The sequence below is a fragment of the Hypanus sabinus genome, chromosome 9 (genome assembly GCF_030144855.1).
Source record: "Hypanus sabinus isolate sHypSab1 chromosome 9, sHypSab1.hap1, whole genome shotgun sequence".
NCBI lineage: Eukaryota > Metazoa > Chordata > Chondrichthyes > Myliobatiformes > Dasyatidae > Hypanus > Hypanus sabinus.
This window is the reverse complement of record NC_082714.1, coordinates 155,366,062-155,386,732: the sequence shown is the minus strand read 5'-3', so window position 1 is coordinate 155,386,732 and position 20,671 is coordinate 155,366,062. Positions and strand designations below refer to the sequence as shown.

Genomic DNA, 20,671 nt, shown 5'->3' with positions numbered 1-20,671 from the left:
ATCACAGCCGGTGCTACGTAGATCGCAGCAACAGATTCGACCACCCGATAGACTTAACCTGTAAGAAACTTCGCCACATGGGGACTCTTTTTAAAACAAAGGGGGGGGGGGTGAATGTGGTGAACTACATATACCTGTCTGGACACTCCCCCTGCTGACTGCTCCTGTGGCTCCTCCCACAGACCCCTGTATAAAGGCGATCAAGGCCTGAGCCCGGCCTCTCAGTCTCCAGGATGTAGTACGGTGGTCACTCACTGCTGGTTCCTTCTTCCAGTCAATAAAAGCCGATACCTCGCCTTTACGTTTCAGAGTGAGTTATTGATGGTGTATCACAGGGGGTCAGAGGTTAGTCAGGACCAGCCTCTCTTGGGTCTTCATGATGTGTGAGATCAGGGCCACTGGACAGTAGTCATTCAAGACTTACGGTTGGCCCTTCTTGGGTACTGGGAGCACACATGATGTTTTCCACACAGGCGGGACCCTTTCTAATCTGAGACTCAGATTGAAAATGCACTGGAGAACTCCACACAGCTGCTTAGCACACTCCTTCAGGACCCTCTGGTTCACCCCACCTGATCCCGATGCTTTGCCATGTCTGAGTTTCCCCAGAGCCCTTCTCACCTGCTCTGTAGTGAAGGTGAGATGGGAGAGACTGCACATACAACTGTTGTTCAGTTGTTTCACCAGTCACAGCTTTATGGGAGTGCGGCAAAGAGAAAACCGCTGTTGAAAATAAAACTTACATGAAATCTCAGCTAGAGTTTGCCAGAGGGCATGTGGGAGACTCTGAGGTCAACTAGAAGAAGGTTCTATGGTCTGAGGAAACCAAAGTTAAGCTTTTTGGCCATCGGACTAAACGCTATGTTTGGTGTAAGCCAAACACCGCACTTCTTCAAAAACACACCATCCCTACCATGAAGCGTGATGATGGCTGCACCATGCTGTGGGGATGCTTCACTGCAGCAGGCCCTGGAAGGCTAGAGGTAGAGGATAAAATGAATGCAGCAAAATATGGGGAAATCCTTGGGGGAAAACCTGATGCAGTCTGCAAGAGAAATGCAACTTTGAAGAAGATTTGTTTTCCAGCAAGACAATGACCCCAAGCATAAAGCCAAAGCTACACAGGAATGGCTTAAAAACAACAAAGTTAATGTCCTGGAGTGGCCAAGTCAGAATCCAGACCTCAATCCAATTGAGAATTTGTGGTTGGAGTTGAAAAGGCCTGTTCACTCACGATCCCCATGCAATCTGATAGAGCTTGAAGAGTTTTGTAATGAAGAATGGGGAAAGATAGCAGTGTCAGGAACTGCAAACCTGGTAGAGACCTATCCACACAGACTCAAGGCTGTAGGAGGTGCATGTACTAAATACTAACTTGAAGGGGCTGGGTAATTATGCAATCAATTATTTTGTGTTTAATAATTGTAGTAAAAATTTAGACCAACACCAAAGTGACCACACCACATTGGAAACAGGGGTATCCTCGATTCCCTCAATCCAGGTCTAGGTCAGATCCAGGATAACCCTGTTCAGAATGATGCTCAGAGTGGAGGAGCAACGCCTTATAGATCGTCTGGGTTCCCTCCAATCTGCTGGTATGAATATTGCTTTTCCTTCCAGTGAACAAAATCCCACCCCCTCCCCACTTTTGCTATTTCCAGCTCTGATCTTTTACTTCTTCTCACATGCTTATTTCTTCCCCTGGGTTCCCTCCTGCTTCCCTTTCTCCTATTGTCCACTCTCCTCTCCTATCAGATTCCTTCTTGTCCAGCCTTTGACTTCTCCTATCCACCTGGCTTTACCTAACACCTCCAGCCCGCCTCTTTCCTCTCCCCCCACCTTTCCCGTCTGGCATCATCACCCTTCCTTTCCCATCTTGGCCTGAAGCATCGACTGTTTATTCATTTCCATAGATGCTGCCAGACCTCCTGAGTTCCTCCAGGGCTCTGTGTGCATTGCTCCAGAGTGGTGTTGGTTACTTTCTTCAAAAAGTGAGAAGGTATGAGTGTTCTTTTGTTATTTCCTTTTTCTTTTACAGCCTGTGTGTGGGAGTGGTTACGCTTACGTTTCTGCTCAGTCTGAACTCCCCTGCTCGCTGCATTCCATTCGCTCCAGACAGCTGATCTGGGGGCTGGCACACAGGGTGGGTGGTTTAAGGTGGAGTAATCTTCAGCTCAAGATTTCCAGTCGCTGCTCTGCATGAGGGAAAGAGAAAGAACACGGATAGAAATGTCATAGATGATTCATCCTGAAAGTTTAAAATTTTTAAATCAATTTCACATGTGTTTTTAAGTGGTTTAATTTCTCCTAAACAGTGAGCCTTCATCAGTGATGTTAACCAGTCAGCTAGCTTGTGGCCTACTGCCTTCAGTGGGAAATAGACACCAGATAAGTTGCAGGGAGCCATGTAGCAAGGAAACAGGACCTTCAGCCCATCCAGTCTATACTGATCATCAAGTTGTATTGGCCATTGTAAAATGCCCTTACCGTGAGTGATTTATAAAGCAAGGCTGGATAGCCTCTGACATTTTCCCTAACATGAAAGGCTGAGGAGTGACTTTATAAAAGTTTATAAAATCTTTTTAGGTAAGGTGTAGGTAAGGTGGATGGTCCACACTAGAGGTCATGGATTTAAGGTGAGAGAGGAAAGGTTGAAAGGAGACCTGAGAGGTAACTTTTTCATGTAGAGAGTGAAGGGTATATGGGATGAGCTGCCAGAGGAAGCTGTGGGGGGGGGGGGTAGAATAATAATGCTTAAAAGACAGTCCCATTCATAGGTAGGAAAGTTTTGAAAGATACGAGGCAAATGGGACTAGCTCAGGAAGGCATGGACAAGTTGGGTTAAGGGGCCTATTTCCACACCATGTGAGTTACAGGAAAAAGTTAGTGGGAATTTGGGATTGTTCTGTGAGCTGGCACAGATTCGATGGGCCAATGGCTTTTTCTACATCAACTGAAAATATAATAATTATATTATCTTTGACCATTAGACATTCTTCAGATCCCATACCCAGTCTTTGTTAAAATTCAAAGTAAATTTATTATCGAAGTATGTATATGCTGCTCTGGGATTCATTTTCTTGCAGGCATTCATAATAGAACAAAGAAATACAACATAATTAATGTAAAACTACACACAGACAAAGACCAATAAATAACCAATGTGCAAATGAAGGCAAACTGCACACATTTCCAATGGTGAATGAGCACCAGCGGGCCCAGTCTCAGAATACAGGGATGTCACTTTAGAATGGAGGTGAGGAGGAATTTCTTCAGCCAGCGGGAGATGAGAGGAAAATTCGATCAGCCATGGTGAAATAGCAGAGCAGACCTGATGGGCCAAGTGGTCTAATTTGGCTCCTATATCCTATGGTCTCTTGAGCAGGGCGAATGAGTCCAAGACCAGAGGGCACAGCTTCAGAATAGAGGGACGTCCTTTTAAAACAGAGATGAGGAATTTCTTTAGCCAGATGATGATGAACCTGTGGAATTTGCTGCCGCAGGTGATTGTGGAGGCCAGGTCATTGGGTGCATTTAATGCAAAGGCTGATAAGCTCTTGATTAGTCAGGGAGTGAAAGGTTATGGGGAGAAGGCAGGAGATGGGGCTGAGAGGAAAATGGATGAAATGGCAGAGCAGATGATGGCCCGAATGGCCTAATTCTGCTCCTATGCCATATGGTCTTATGGTCTAAATACAATAAATGCATAAATAAATAAATAATAGGGACGACGTGAGCTGTAGAGTACTTGAAAGTGAAATAATGGAAGGCTTGGACAAGGACATGAAAGGCAGGTGTATGGAGGGCTACAGTTCAGGTGCAGTTCAATGGGACTAGGCAGAATAAGTCATAGCATGGACTAGATGGGATGAAATGCTCTAAGACTGCACCTCTCCAGCAGTGTCTGACTTTCCCCGCCTTTGACAGGAGCACCAGTGCACCACGAGATAAACTTCATAGTTCAACAGTGTGAGGGCAGACCTATCTTCAGATCAGAGCCCCGACAGAGCTGTGCCATGAGATTGAGGCACACAGTGTGAAGCATGGTTACCCAAAATAAAGTGAACAGAATGGAAAGGTTGCAACTTTCTTTACAGTTAGACTCCATCCCCTGGAGCGAAGGAGGTTGAGAGAGATTTAGAAATTAGTATATTACTGTGGCTGATACTGAGACGCAATGAGAAAAAGCTTTGTTTACAGAGCGTTCAGACAGATCATTTCCTTTGCAAGTACATCAAGGTAACTCAAAAGGAATAAGCGATAACCAAAGGCAAAATATAGTGTTCCAGTAACAGAGAAAATTGCTTTTCCTTTCCGCGCCTTTTGGCGCATCAGGTGGCATGCTTTCTGTTTCTTTTGCTTGGTTCTTGTCTGTTTTCTTTTACAAGGCCGAGTTGCTAGCTCGACATTCATCCCAGCACGGATGGTAAGCTTGCATTGGAGAGGGACAGGAACCAGCAAGTTAGGGAAGCGTTTAATTGCAGTAAGGGGAAATATGAAACTATCAGGCAAGAACTTGGAAACATAAATTAATTGGGAACAGATGATCTCAAGGAAATGTACGGCAAAAATGTGGCAAATGCTTAGGGGATATTTGCATAGGTATGTTACAATGAGACAGGGAAAGGATGGTAGGGTACAGGAACTGTGGTGTACCAAAGGCTGTTGAAAATCTAGTCAAGGAGAAAAGCAAAGTTTACGAAAGGTTCAAAAAACTAGGTAATGATAGAGATCTAGAAGATTATAAGGCTAGCAAGAAGGAACTTAAGAATGATATTATGAGAGCCAGAAGGGGCCATGAGAAAGCCTTGATGGGCAGGAGTAAGGAAAACCCCAAGGCATTCTTCAAATATCTCTATTTTTCCCTTTCAGGGTTCTTTCGTAGACCCAGACCTGGAGCTAAACGCTGACTTTGGTTCTCTGTGGGAATGGGACCCACCCTCGGGGTTTCAGGACTGGCCGTTGTTCGGCACGCCAAGGGTTCAGCCTGAGAGTCCGGCTCGAATTCAGAAGCCTAAGATCTCGGGATTCTGGAGACGGGTAGATCGAAGGTCAGTGTCACAGCAGGAGACTCGTGTGTCATCGGAGGGGAGTCAGGATATCTGCTGAGGGCCCGAAGACCCTGGATCTTTGCGATCTTCAGGCACAGAGCTTAAAAAAAGCGATGTAACGGACTTTTAACATCGTAACCAGCAAGTTGTTATGCTTCACCGCTCACTGGGAAGAAAGCAGAGACACCTCCTTCTCCCTTACTGGGGAGAGAGAGAATCTGCAGTATGTCAAATCCCGGATGAAACGCCAAGTCTCTGGGGTGATACAAGCCCGTGTCTTTGCTATTGCTTTGCTTGGTGGTGGTGCTTTGTTTTTGCTGGTGTGGGGAGGGGGATTGTTTATTGCTGCCTCTTACGTGTGGGAGGAAGGGGAACTGGGGGGCACTTTGGGGTTCTTATCTTTATCTGTCATTCATTCTCTGTTTTTGTAGATGTTTCCGAAGAAAAAGCAGTTAAGTATGTATGTCGTATACATTTCTCTGACATTAAATTGGACCTTTGAACCTTTGAAGTATGTGAAGAGCAAGAGGATAAGACGCGAGAGAATAGGACCAATCAAGTGTGACAGTGGGAAAGTGTGTACGGGACCTGAGGGGATAGCAGAGATACTTAATGAATACTTTGCCATGGAAAAGGATCTTGGCGATTGTAGGGATGACTTACAGCGGATTGAAAAGCTTGAACATACAGACATTAAGAAAAAGGATGTGCTGGAGCTTTTGGAAAGTATCAAGTTGGATATGTCTTCAGTACCAGATGTGAGGTAGCCCAGGCTACTGTGGGAGGCAAGGGAGGAGATTGCTGAGCCTCTGGCGATGATCTTTGCATCATCAATGGGGACGGGAGAGGTTCCAGAGGATTGGAGAGTTGTAGATGTTGTTCCCTTGTTCAAGAGATAGCCCAGGAATTTATAGACCTTTGAGTCTTACCTCAGTGGTTGGTAAGTTGATGGAAAAGATCCTCAGAGGCAGGATTTATGAACATTTGGAGAGGCATAATATGATTAGGAATAGTCAGCATGGCTTTGTCAAAGGCAGGTCGTGCCTTATAAGCCTGATTGAATTTTTTGAGGGTGTCACTAAACACAATGATGAATGTAGAGCAGTAGAGGTAGCGTATATGGATTTCAGCAAGGCATTTGATAAGGTACCCCGTGCAAAACTTATTGAGAAAGTAAGGAAGCATGGGATCCAATGGGACATTGCTTTGTGGATCCAGAACTGGCTTGCCCACAGAAGGCAAAGTGTGGTTGTAGACGGGTCATATTCTGCACAGAGGTTGGTGACCAGTGGGGTGCCTTAGGGATCTGTTCTGGGACCCCTTCTCTTCGTAATTTTTATAAATGACCTGGATGGGGAAGTGGAGGGATGGGTTAGTAAATTTGCTGATGACACGAAGGTTGGAGGTGTGGATAGTGTGGAGGGCTGTCAGAGGTTACAGTGGGACACTGATAGGATGCAAAACTGGGCTGAGAACTGGCAGATGGAGTTCAGCCCAGATAAGTGTGAAGTGGTTCATTTTGGTAGGTCAAATATGATGGCAGAATATAGCATTAATGGTAAGACTCTTGGCAGTGTGGAGGATCAGAGGAATCTTGGGGTCTGAGTCCATAGGATGCTCAAAGATGCTGCGCAGGTTGAGTCTGTGGTTATGAAGACATTCGGTGCATTGGCTTTCATCAACTGTGGGATTGAGTTCAGGAGCCGAGAGGTAATGTTACAGCTATATAGCACCCAGCCAGGCTCAACCTGGAGTACTGTGCTCAGTTCTGGTCACCTCACTACAGGAAGGATGTGGAAACTATAGAAAGGGTGCAGAGGAGATTTACAAGGATGTTACCTGGATTGGGGAGCATGCCTTATGAGAATAGGTTGAGTGAACTCAGCCTTTTCTCCTTGGAGCGACGGAGGATGAGAGGTGAACTGATAGAGGTGTACAAGATGATGAGAGGCATTGATTGTGTGGATAGTCAGAGGCTTTTTCCTGGGGCTGAAATGGCTAACGTGAGAGGGCACGGTTTTAAGGTGCTTGGAAGCAGGTACAGAGGAGATGTCAGGGAGAGCACATCAAGGATGTGTGCTTAGCCCACTGCTCATCTCTCTTTTCACTTATGACTATGAGACAGGAAACACTATCTATAAATTTGCCAGTGACACAGCTGTTTTTGGTAGAGTCTCAGTTGGTGACAAGGAGGTGCACAGGAGTGAGATAGATAGACTGGCCGAGTGATGTCACAGCAACAGCCTTGCACCCAATGTCAGTAAGACCCAGGAACTGATTGTGGACTCAGGAAAGGGAAATCAGGAGAACCCTCATCATCCTCATTGAAGGGTGAGCAGCTTCAAGTTCCTGAGTGTTGACATCTCTGAAATCCAACATATTGATGAAATAATGAAGAAGCCGTGCCAGCGGCTATATTTCATTAGGAGTTTGACGAGATTTGCTATTTTATTCATTTATTTAGTGATACAGTCTGAGTACTTCCAGCCCTTCGAGCCATGCTGCCCCAACAACTCCACAATTCCAATTAACACTAATCTAATCACAAGGATGATTTACAACAACCAATTAACCTTGGTTCCTTGTCATAGCTGGGGGAGTAGTGGGGCTAAGCTCCCACTACCTATTAAATGCTCCCAATGGCATGCTTCTTAAATAGCCCCTGACAACCAAACCCAGCTCGTGGCCTTCATGTGTGGCTTAGTTGACAAGAGATGGGACAAGGGTGGGCTACTGGCACTTTAAAACCAGAGGCTTTGGCCAGATGGGGCTCGTCAGCCGTTGTTGGCATCTCATCTGGAGGGAATTATCTGATCTCCAACTCGTACCCGCTCACAGAGAAGGCTTTGGGAATAAAGCCCGAGGGAAAGTCTGGAACAGGAGTCCCTAAGGCAGGCCTACGTTGAAATTAAAGCTGCCTATTGCACGGGCAACAGCTTGCTCTCCAGATCGTATTGCCCTGGCTTGTGTATCATGTGGATAGCTATGATGCAACATTTATGGTCAACCTTGACCAACAGAGGTCCTCCAATTAACCTCCTTGGGGTGTCTTTGGACTGTGGGAGGAAACCGGAGCACCTGTGGGAAAACCTATGCATTCCACAGAAAGGACGTACAGATCGGCGCCAGAATTGAACTCTCAATTCTGGAATGCCCTGAGCTGCAATAGCATTCCGCTAACCACTACGCCACCATGGCGCCCACTGTGTGTCACCAAAGATTCCAGCAAATTTCTACAAGTGGGCCTTCGAGAGCATCCTAACTGATCACCGTCCTATATGGAGTGGCCACTGCACAGGATTAGAGAAGACTGCAGAGAGCTGTGGACTTGGACAGCTCCAGCATGGGCACTGGTCTCCCCAGCATCGAAGACATCTTCAAAAGGCAACGGCTCAAGAAGAAGGTGGCATCTATTATTAAGCACTCCCATCATCAGGACATGGCCTCTTACTGCCACTATCAGGGAAGAGGTGCATCAGCCTGAAGACATACATTCAGTGTTTCAGGAACAACTTCTCCCCCTCCACCATCAGATTTCTGAACAGTCCATGGATCCATGAACAACATCTCAAAGTCAAAGTAAATTTTATTATTAGAGTACTTGTACATCACCATTTGCAACACTGAGACTCATTTTCCTGTGGGCATACTCAATAAATCTATGGAATAGTAACTAGAACAGGATCAATGAAAGGTCAATCAGAAGACAACAAACCGTGCAAATTCAAATATAAGTAAATAGCAATAAGTAATGAGAACATGAGGTATTGAGATAAAAAGTCCTTAAATTGGTTGTGGGACCATCTCATGAGGGGTAAGTGAGTGTAGTTGTCCTCTTTCATTCAAGACCCTGATGGCTGAAGGATAGTAACTGTTCTTGAACCTGGTGGAGTGAGTCCTGAGGGTCCTGTACCTTCTACCTCATTGCAGCAGTGAGAAGAGAGCATGACCTAGGTGGTGTGGATCTCTGATGATTAATGTTACTCTCTTACAACAGTGTTTCATGTAGATGTGCTCAATGGTTGGGAGGGCTTTACCCGTGATGGACTGGTCTGAATCCACTGCATTGTGTAGGATTTTCTGTTCAAGGGCACTGGTGTTTCCATACCAGGCTGTGATGCAGCCAGTCAATATACTCTCCACTACACATCTATAGAAGTTTGTCAAAGTTTTAGATGTCATGTTGAATCTCTGCAGACTCCTAAGAAAGTAGAGATGCTGTTGTACTTTCTTTGCAGATGCACTTGTACGCTGGGTCCAAATCAGATGCTCTGAAATAGTAACACTCAGGAATTTAAAATTGCTGACCCTCTCTAGCTCTGATCCTCCAAAGAGGACTGGCTCATGGACCTCTGGTTTCCCTCTCCTGACCCTCACTATTTTTCTCTTATTTTGCACCGTTTATTTATCTTTTACATCTTATTGCAATTTATGATAATTTTAGACATTGCACTGTACTGCTGCCGCAAAACAACAAATTTCATGACATATGTCAGCGATGGTAAACCTGCTTCTGATTCTGAGCCGACAGTGTAATAACTGCACACAGTACAATTCAGTAACCTGATAAAAAGCCTCAGATCTGCTGGCACTGCCTGAAAGATATATCAGCAAGGACAATTACACTTCACGAACGAGTGATGTCTGAGATGGTAGATAGAGCCTCGGTTAAACTTCACGATGGATTGAAGTACAGGAAACACACATCTAGCAGTGGTATAGGTTTACTTATAAGATAGTGCACTTGCTACTTATATGTTGAGACCTCAAGATAGTTCTAAACAGAACACCTGTGAACCTGTTTGAGAAGCAGGTTCACAGATTTAGATTTGGATTTAGACAGGTTTAGATTCAGCATGACATCGAAAACTTTGACAAACTTCTACAGATGCACTGTAAAGAGTGTCCGGCCTGGTATAGGCACATCAATGCCCAGGAATGGAAAAGCCCACAGAAAATAGTGGATACAGCCCAGTCCATCACAGACAAAGCCCTCCCTACCATTGAACACGTTTACAAGGGGCACAGTCACAAGAAATCCATTATTGGGGAACCCACCATCCAGGCTTTGCTCTCTTTTGACTACTACCATTGGGCATGAGGTACGGGAGCCTGAAGTCACACACTACCAAATTCAGAAACAATTAGAACCATCAGACTCCTGAACGGGCACGGAAAACTTCACTCACCTCAACACTGAACTGATTCCACAACCTCTGCACTCCCTTCCAATGCCTCTACGACACATGTTCTCAATATTACTTATTTGGTTTTTTTTTGTTTATTTATTTATTATTGCATTTGGATAGTTGGTCTTTTGCACATTGATTGTTTGCTAGCCTCTGCGCGCAGTTCTCCACATTATTAATTTATTTACTTATTTCTGTACAATTTGTCTTCTTTTGCACCTTGCTTGTTTGTCAGTTGTTGTTTAGGTATGGTTTCACATCAACTAAGAGCGTAAGACATAGGGGCAGAATTAGGCCATTTGGCTCATCGAGTCTGCTCCGCCATTTCACCATGGCTGATTCAATTTTCCTCCCATCCTCAAATTCTATTGTGTTTCTTTATTTTCCTGTAATCAAAAATGAATCTTAAGGCAGTATATGATGACATATACTATCTGGAGATTCACTGCGGAGGGGCAGGCAGTGTTGAGGAAATAGGGAGTCTGCAGATGAGGAAAATGGGATAGAAAAGGCAGATGGAATATATTGTCAGGAAATGTGTGATCACGCACTTTGGCAGAAGTGCATAAAGGCATAGACCATTTTCTAAGTTGGAACAAGTTGTAAAATCAGAGGTGCAAAGGGACTTGTGAGACCTCATGCATGATTCCCTAAAGATTAGCTTTTAGGTTGATTCTATGGTAAGAAAGGTGCATGCAATGTTAGCTTTCAGTCTGAGAGGACTAGTATATGCATTTGCACAGGATGTAATGCTAAGGCTTTTAAGGCATTTGTCAGACCACACGTAGAGTACTGTGAGAAGTTTGGAGCCCCTTATCTAAGAAAGGATGTGCTGGCATATGAGAGGATCTAGAGGAGGTTCATGAGAATGATCTTGAGAATGAAAGGGTTAACATATGAGGAGAGCTTGATGGTTCTGGGCCTGTGCTCACTGGAGTTTAGAAGGATAATGAGGAATCTCATTGAAACCTATCGAATATTGGAAGGCCTAGATAGAGCGGATGTGGAGAGTCTAGGACCAGTGGGCACAGTCTCAAAATAGAAGATATCCCTTTAAAACAAAGATGAGAGCGTGGTGAATCTGTGGTTTTCATTACCACAGATGGTTGTGGAGGCCAAATCATCAAGTGTTAAAGTGAACCCATTGGTTGTAGATTTAAAGAAAAAACAGGAGGAAATCTGCAGATGCTGGAAATTGAAGCAATACACACAAAATGCTGGTGGAACACAGCAGGCCAGGCAGCATCTATAAGGAGAAGCACTGTCAACGTTTCGGGCCGAGACCCTTCGTCAGGACTAACTGCAAAGAAAGATAGTAAGAGATTTAAAAGTAGGAGGGAGAGGGGGAAATGTGAAATGATAGGAGAAGACCGGATGGGGTGGGGTGAAACTGAGAGCCAGACAGGTGATTGGCAAAAGGGATACTGAGCTGGAGAAGGGAAAGGATCATGGGACGGGAGGCCTAGGGAGAAAGAAAGGGGGAGGGGAGCACCAGAGGGAGATGGAGAACAGGCAGAGTGATGGGCAGAAAGAGAGAAAAAAAGAGGAGGGGGAGAAAAACTAAATATATCAGGGATGAGGTAAGAAGGGGAGGAGGGGCATCAACAGAAGTTAGAGAAGTCAGTGATCATGTCATAGGTTGTGGAATCAGTTCAGGTTTAAGGCAAGTGAAGTTATCCACACTGGTTCAGGAGCCTGATGGTTCAAGAGTAATAACTGTTCATGAATCTGATAGCATGGGACCTAAGGCTCTTGTGTGTCCTACCTGATGGTAGTAGTGGGAAGAGAGCACAACCTGGGTAATGAGGGCCCCTGATAATGGATGCTGTTTTCCTGTGGCAGCATTCCTTGTAGATGCGCTCAGCAGCGGGAGGCTTTTTCCTTTGATGGACTGGGCTGTCTCCACCACTTTCTGTGGTCTCTTCTGTCCTTGGGCTCAGGGATTTCCATACCAGGCCACGATTCATGAAGGGGTTACAGAAAGGGTTGCAGTCCTCGGAATTAAGGATGAGGAGTTCAAAACAGCGGCCTAAGGAGTGGCCAGAAATTTATTTTATCTTGGTGGGTGGTTCCAGTAGAACAGTGTGAGCTGCCAGGCCACTTCTGAGCGAAACGTCAACCACAGTGGTCTAAGAACAAGCTTTGTGTGCAGACCAAGTAATGGCAAAGTAACGGTTTCCTTTTAAACTCTTATAAAGTGACTGTGTAGGGGTGGCATGGTTGAATAGTGGTTAATATAATGCTATTACAATGCCAGCTGTGAGATCAGGGTTCAATTCCCACCGCTGTCTGCAAGGAGTTTGATGCCCTGCAATCATGAGAAATGCCAGAGTGAGGTGGAAAGTCAGACTAGCTTTCCCCTGCTCTTATACCTTATCTTCTTGCATCTTTTGTCTTCCTGTCTGATTAACAGCGCGCAGCATTGATAGTGTATTACTATGCCTGATCAAGTTTTTTCATTATTTCTACCTTGGTAATGTTTATTGCCTGTGTTCCTCATCACTGACAAACGAAGCATTCAAAGCAGCAAGTTTTTGATGTTGATTAATCATTTGTTTATGTCAAGTATCACTAAAAACTCCACCCACATTTGTTTGAAGCAGTGCAAGAGAAAAGTTCTTTGTGGGGGGGGGCAGGGGAGGGAAATTGCATGGTCATCTAGATTTTTAAAGCTTAACTACGTCATACATGTGGGATGTTAGTGACAGAAACTTACTCTGACCAGAATGATGAAACTATTATGTTCTTGACACAGAACATTATGTTCTTGACAGACGGGTGACAGCATTGCATTGGAAAGGCAAAACAGTTTATTTTCAGAAACAGAATCAGAATCAGGTTTAATATCACCAGCATATGTTGTTAAGCAACAAATGTACAATGCAATACATAATAATAAAAACTGCAACTTCCAGTAAAGTATACAATATATTAAAAGTTGAATTAAATTAGTGCAAAAAAGTAGTGTGGTGGTGTTCATGGGTTCAATGTCCATTCAGAAATCAGATGGCAGAGGGGAAGAAGCTGTTCCTGAATTGCTGAGTGAGTGCCTTCAGGCTTCTGTGCCTCCTCCCTGATGGTAGCAATGAGAACAAGACATGACCTGGACGATGGGGATCCTTAATGGTGGATGCTGCCTTTTTGAGGCATCGCTCCTTGAAGATGTCTTGGATATAACAGAGGCTAGTGCCCATGATGGAGATGACTGTGTTTACAAGTCTCCGTAGCTTACCTTGATCCTGTGCAGTGCCACCCCCACCCCCTGCCCAAATCAGATGGTGATGCAGCCAGTTAGAAAACTCTCCACAGTACATCTGTAGAAATTTGTGAGAGTCTTTGGTGAGACACCAAATCTCCTCAAACTCTCAATAAAATATAGCTGCAGTTGTGCCTTCTTTTTAAGCAGGTAAGGGAGCTGTCAGGCCGGCAAAAAAGCCTGAAGTCTGTAGCCTGTAGTCTACCATCACCGCAGGCTGTGTACAGTATGTGTCCAGGACAAATCATTATGGACACTACCCATCCAGCAAACTGTCTTTTCCAAAAGCTCCCTTCTGAAAAAATGCTATTAAAGCAAAAGCCTTGAGACATCTTACGTTTCTTCCTCCAAGCAATTAACCTGATCGACCATTCTAGTTAGCCTTTCAACTCCCACCTCCACCCCCCGACAGTAGCATGCAAAAGTCTTAGGCACATATGTATATATATATATATTAAAAAGCTAGGGTGCCTAAGACTTTTGCACAGTCCTGTAGTAATTTTATGTATCGCCACAAAAATAAAAACAAGTTTCATGACATATGTGAGAGATAATAAACCCAATTCTGATATGTCTCTCTGTTGTGGACTGAGAGTGGGAAGGGGACTGGGAGAGGGGACTCATGGTTGGGACAAAGGGAAGGAGGAGGGGAGGAAGTGGAAAATAACAAAGTCATTCTGTATTGATCAGTAAACCAATGGTTTGGAATTAAGTGACCTTGCCTGGAGTCTCAGGGCTGTGTGTGTTTGCACCCGCACCACCCTGGCACTCCTTCTCTGCCACCTATCACTGCAGCGCTCCACCCTCGCATTTCCCTTTGCTGCCACCAGATTTACAAACTTACTCTCTGCTTCATGTTGACAAATACTAGCCCATCGTAACCTGGACATCTTCAAGGAGCGATGCCTCAAAAAGACAGCGTCAATTTGGAGCAAGAAGACTGCGAGTGAACTGCTGATTTTTCAAATCGAAGGGAGTTTTTTTTAACTACTCGGGTTAAAGAGAGGCGAGACTACGCAAGCGTTTGACGTCAGCCAGTAGAGCACAAAAGGTTGAAAATGGCGGCTGCCATATCCAGCCGGCAGCGTCGGAGTGGGCAGTGGAGTGAGAGGCGGCAAGAGTGATAGGGCTTTGGCTCAACAGGCTTATGTGGTAACCATATAACAATTACAGCACGGAAACAGGCCATCTCGGCCCTTCTAGCCCATGCTGAATGCTTAATCTCACCTAGTCCCACCTACCTGCACTCAGCCCATAACTCTTCATCCCTTTCCTGTCCATATACCTGTCCAATTTTTTTTTTAAATGACAAAATTGAACCTGCCTCTACCACTTTTACTGGAAGCTCATTCCACAAGGCAAGGTTGGAAGTATGTGTGTGAGGCCGGTTTTCTGTGTTCAGTGTCAGTTGTGGGAAGTCCTGGAGTCTCCCAGCCTCCCAGACGGCCATATCTGCACCCGGTGTGTTGAGGGACCAAGTTAGGGACCAAGTCATCTCCTGAGGGACCAAGTTAGGGAACTGGAAATGCAGCTCAATGACCTTCGTCTGGTTGGGGAGAGTGAGGAGGTGATAGAGAGGGATTACAAGCAGGTGGTCACACCAGGGCCACAGGAGACAGAAAAGAGGGAAGGGGAAGAGTCAGGTACTAGAGAGTACCCCAGTGGCTGTACCCCTTGACAATAAGTACTGTTGGGGGGGGAAACAGCCTGCCTGGGGGAGGTGGCAGTGGAGATATGATGTGCTGGCCATTACAGAGACTTGGATGCCTCAGGGACAGGATAAGTTACTTCAAGGGCCGGGTTTTAGATGTTTCAGAAAGGACAGGGAGGGAGGCAAAAGAGGTGGGACGTGGCACTGTTGATCAGAGATAGTGTCACGGCTGCAGAAAAGGTGGACGCCATGGAAGGATTGTCTACTGAGTCTCTGTAGGTGAAGGTTAGGAACAGGAAGGGGTCAATAACTTTAGATCGAGGAGCAGATAGGGAAACAGATCCTGGAAAGGTGTAATAATAACAGAGTTGTTGTGATGGGAGATTTTAACTTCCCAGATATTGATTGGCATCTCCCTAGAGCAAGGGGTTTAGATGGGGTGGAGTTTGTTAGGTTTCTTGACACAGTATGTAGATAAGCCTACAAGACCAGAGGCTGTGCTTGATTTGGTATTGGGAAATGAACCTGGTCAGATGTTAAATCTCTCAGTAGGAGAGCATTTTGGAGATAGTGATCATAATTCTATTTCCTTTACAATAGTATTAGAGAGAGATCGGAACAGACAAGTTAGAAAAGCGTTTAATTGAAGTAAAGGGAATTATGAGGCTATCGGGTAGGAAATTGGAAACAGATTTTCTCAGGGAAAAGTACAGAAGAAATGTGGCAAATATTCTGGGGATATTTGTGTAGAGCTCTGTATAGGTAGGTTACAATGAGACAAGGAAGTTATGGTAGGGTACAGGAACTGTGGTGTACAAAGGCTGTAATAAATCTAGTCAAAAAGAAAAGAAAAGCTTATGAAGGTTCAGAGATCTAGGTAATGTTAGAGATCTAGAAGATTATAAGGCTACTAGGAAGGAGCTTAAGAAGGAAATTAGGAGCCAGAAGGGGCCATGAGAAGGCCTTGGCGGGCAGAATTAAGCCATAGAAAGGGTGCAGAGGAGATTTACAAGGATATTGCCTGGATTGGGGAGCATGCCTTATTTGTTGAGTGAACTCGGCCTTTTCTCCTTGGAGCGACGGAGGATGAGAGGTGACCTGATAGAGGTGTATAAGATGATGATGGGCATTGATCTTGTGGATAGTCAGAGGCTTTTTCCCAGGGCTGAAATGGTTTCCACAAGAGGACACTGTTTTAAGGTGCTGGGGAGTAGGTACAGAGAAGATGTCAGGGGTAAGTTTTTTTTACTGTAGAATGGGCTGCCGGCAATGGTGGTGGAGGTGGATACGATAGGGTCTTTTAAGAGGCTTTTAGATAGGTACATGGAGCTTAGTAAAATAGAGGGCTATAGGTAAGCCTAATAATTTCTAAGTTAGGGATGTGTTCGGCACAACTTTGTGGGCCGAAGGGCCTGTATGGTGCTGTAGGTTTTCTATGTTTCTGTATTTCTAATGATTAAGGCGCAATCATCAATTCATGCCTTGTTCTCATTGCTACCATCAGGGAGGAGGTACAGAAGTCTGAAGGCACACACTGAATAATTCAGGAACAGCTTCTTCCCCTCTGTCATCTGATTTCAGAATGGACATTGAAACCATGAACACTACCTCACTATTTTTTCAAATTTCTATTCTTCCACTACTTATTTAACTATTTAATACAAGTTTTCCCCTATATTATTATCTATTGCTTTGTACAGCTGCTGCAAAGACAACAAATTTCACCATATATGCTGGTGATATTAAACCTGATTCTGATTCTGAAATCAATTTATTTAATGTCCCATCAAACCAGTATTTTCTATTTACAAATAGTCCCTATTTTTATTATAATCAAAGTCAAGTTCAAAGTAAATTTATTATCAAAGTACATCTTTGTCAGCATATACTACTCTAAGATTTCATTTTCCAGCAGGCATTTATAGGAAAGTGCTGACTGGTGGCTTTGAGGCGAATGGTCCTGGGTTCGAATCCTGCCGGCTCCTTGCACGCTTTCCATCCGTGTGGGTTGAGTGTCGAGCTGGCAACTCCGCCTCATTAAAAAAACAGACGAAAACGCCAGCCGATGAGCCAAAAGGAACAATTTACAGGTAAGTAAAGGCTGCCTATCCTTGTCTCTCATAATTTAATTTCCATCAGGTCTCCCCTGAGCCTCCGCCATTCTAGGAAAGAGCCCAAGTTTGTTCAACCTTTCCTTATGCCCTCTCATCCAGGTGGCATCAACCAGTATACCTCTTCTGCACACTTTCTAAAGCCTCTACATCCTTCCTAGAATGGGGCAGCCCAGACTATTTGTAAGTAGAAAATACTGGTGCCCGAGTGCAATTTGTAACTATTCGTGGAAGCCGACAGACTCAGAATCACAAGAGAGGCTTTATTACAATGTTAGCTTTATTTACTGTTGCATTAGTAACAAGTCAACACATGATCATGACATATATGAAATAAATTACTTAGAACAATCTTGAACACCAAGGGTAGGAAAGCTTTACAAACTCTGAGTTCTTCATTAAAGTAAGGCATGTTCCTGATCCATAAGACTTAGGAGCAGAATTAGGCCATTTAGCCCATCGAATCTGCTCCACCATTCCATCATGGCTGATTTATTATCCCTCTCGCTCCTATTCTCCTGCCTTCTCCCTGTAACATTTGACGTCCTTAGTAATCAAGAACCTATCAATCTCTGCCCTAAATAGACCCAATTTCACAGATAAATGTACACAATCATTCCACAGATTCACCACCCTCTGGCTAAATAACTTCCTCATCTTTGTTCTAAGGGGATGCCTTCTATTCTGAGGCTGTGCCTTCTGGCCCTACACTCCCCCACAGTAGGAAATATCTTCTCCATGACCACTCTGCCTAGGTCTTTCAATAAGTCACAATGAGATTTCCTCAGTCTTCTAAACAGCAGTGAGTACAGGCCCACATGTTAATCCTTTCAAGCAGAGAATTTGAAGAATCAGTTCATCCCTCTTCCCTAGATAAAATTCAACTGAAACAAGTCATTCCCTGCCCACTGATATACAATTCCAAAGGAATACTTTCAATGTGCCAAGCATCATCCTTCATTATTGTCCACTTGAGGACATTGGTAGTGTGGATTGCAGATAGTTGGGGGATCCAGTCTCAGAGGTGTGGATTGGGAAGATCATAAATTCCTTTGTGGAGCTCCCAGGGAGTGCCAGCCCAGTTCCTATGTGTAAGGCCACAATTCCAAGTCAAACCACTGAAAATTGTTGGAATTGGAATTTCCGATTCTCCTAATTTGCCCCACAGTCTCTCAGAGTTAAACAATACTTCTTTGGACATTTGAGGCAACTTGGAAGAATTATGTTAGAGACATTAATTGTAGCCAAATCATTGCTTGTAGGTAGAGGAACTGCCAGATGATTAGAAGGACAAGAAACCTTAAAGAATATTTCTGAAAAATTTTGGCAATCCTGCTGCTAGATATTTGGATATTAAAAAAATTGTTCTTTATGCTTTAAATAGAACATAGAACAGTACAACATAGTGCAGACCCTTTGGCCCAAGATGTTGTGCATACACCTTAACCGACTGCAAGATCTATCTAAGCCTTCCCTCCTATATTGCCCCCTAGTTTTCTTTCATCCATGTGCCTATGGAAGAGTTTCTTAAATGCCCCTAAAGCAGCTACCACTAGCCATGACAGGGTATTCTATGCACCTACCACTGTGTGTAAATACCCTACTTTTGACATCTCCCCCTGTACTTTCCTCCAAATGCCTTAACTTTATACCTCCACTGTATTAGCTATAAAATCACAAGTTGAGGAATTTGATGTTGATACCAGAAAGGCTGAAACAATTGATTCAGACAATCTCTGAAGAGTATTGATAATAGCTGGGGTCATCCATCTTATAAAGATGCTGCCAGGCTGGAAGAAGGTACTGGCGGGACCACTTCTGTATAAAAATTTGTCAAGAACAATCATGGTTATGGAAAGATCATGATCACCCACGACTTGCCAATTGAATAATTGCGGTGTCAAACCTCTATTGCTATCTGAGTGAGGAATCTATGCAACAATGTCAGTACTGTGTACAGTCAATGCAGTGGCTGATGTTAAGTTAGCATTAAGACTCAGCACATTTCTGCAGAGTAGGTGGAATACTAACAGGAGATACACTGATGAAATTTTCCATTCAGTGGCTCACTTTTGTCTCATAAGGTTCCTGTGAACAAGATCCTGCTGGTTCGACAGGAAGCATCTTTGGGTCACTGATAATGAAAAGATTAATACAACATTGCTCATAGTTTGCTCTGCAGATTATTTTTTTTCATCAAAGTTGCAATTTGATTCTAGTGGTTGATACCCCGAAATATTTTCTAACTGTCAACAGAAACTGAGAATAAGCATCAATTGTTTCTCATGGTGTTTGCAAGGGTCCACGCTAACCTAAATCTGCTTTGCTTTAGTGAATAAAAATGATCGGGAGCTTGCTGAAGATCTCTCTATATCGTATTGGACCAATTGTAAGACTGTGGTAAGTGTACACGTGGCAAATCAATCACGCGGTAATTTGATTGGACCTCCTCTGCGTGGTAGGTGCTCACTTTTGATGGGGGCTTTCAAGTGTGTATGTTTTTCCTTGGTGGGTATTCAATCCCATTGAAGTCCATGGAGAATAGGGTATGACCTAGTCTCTGGAGGGTGCTGAAGACCTACTGGAATGTTTCCAAGGATGAGGGAAAAGCTGGGTTTATTCTCCTGGACCAATGATTGTAAAAATGAGATTTGATGGAGGTAGACCAGGACATGATGGGCTTCACGCAGTGGCAACTGCTCCACTGGATATCTTGTGGGTATTTTGGGGGCTCAGGGAAGGGATAAAATTGAGAGGTACATGATGCAGGGAAATTGTGAGGAAAATCTTTATTGCATAAAAAGTGATATGAACTAGAACTTCATCCTCATAAAGCTAGAAGGTCATTCAAGATTAAATTGAATAAACACTTGATGGAAAATAATTTGCAGGGCAGGGAAAAGGAAAGAGAATGGGCCTGTGAAGCTGTCATGAACTCAGTGGAGTGCATGGCCTCGTTTAGTGCAAACTCAATTCTATGAAAGGGAAGACTTTCAGACGTGCCGTGAGATTGTTGGCAGGTGATCTGTGTATTAGTGACAGGAAGTGAAATAGATCCCCAGTGTCTTTCATTGCAACCTCTTGCAAAGGAGTCAGTCTCTGAAAGAACAGCAAATCAATCCAACCCAGGCTTCTAATCCTGGAGTCACTAGGGAGTATGCTCTTCAGACACCCAAAGAGTAAAGGAAGTTAAAATGGATTCTGGTTTCCCCTTCTCTATAATGATTCTCTATAATGACATGGAGATGGTGTAAAATACACTCAGAGGTCACTTTGTTGGGTATCTCCTGTTGTCTTCTGTTGCTGTAGCCCATCCACTTCATGGTTTGACATGTTATGCATTCAGAGATGCTCTTCTGTACACCACTGTTGTAACATGCGGTTATTTGAATTACTGTCGGCTTCCTGTCAGC

General features: G+C 44.2%; 1 long non-coding RNA gene across 1 annotated transcript in view; it reads left to right on the top strand.

Moving 5' to 3' along the window:
- Positions 1-1,875: 1,875 nt before the first annotated feature.
- Positions 1,876-20,671, top strand: part of LOC132399935 (uncharacterized) — a 45,650-nt gene continuing 26,854 nt past the window's right edge. The window contains exons 1-4 of the long non-coding RNA XR_009514142.1: positions 1,876-1,999; positions 4,873-5,051; positions 17,060-17,237; positions 19,591-19,658. This is a non-coding gene — a long non-coding RNA (uncharacterized LOC132399935). The remainder of the gene's footprint in view (positions 2,000-4,872; positions 5,052-17,059; positions 17,238-19,590; positions 19,659-20,671) is intronic.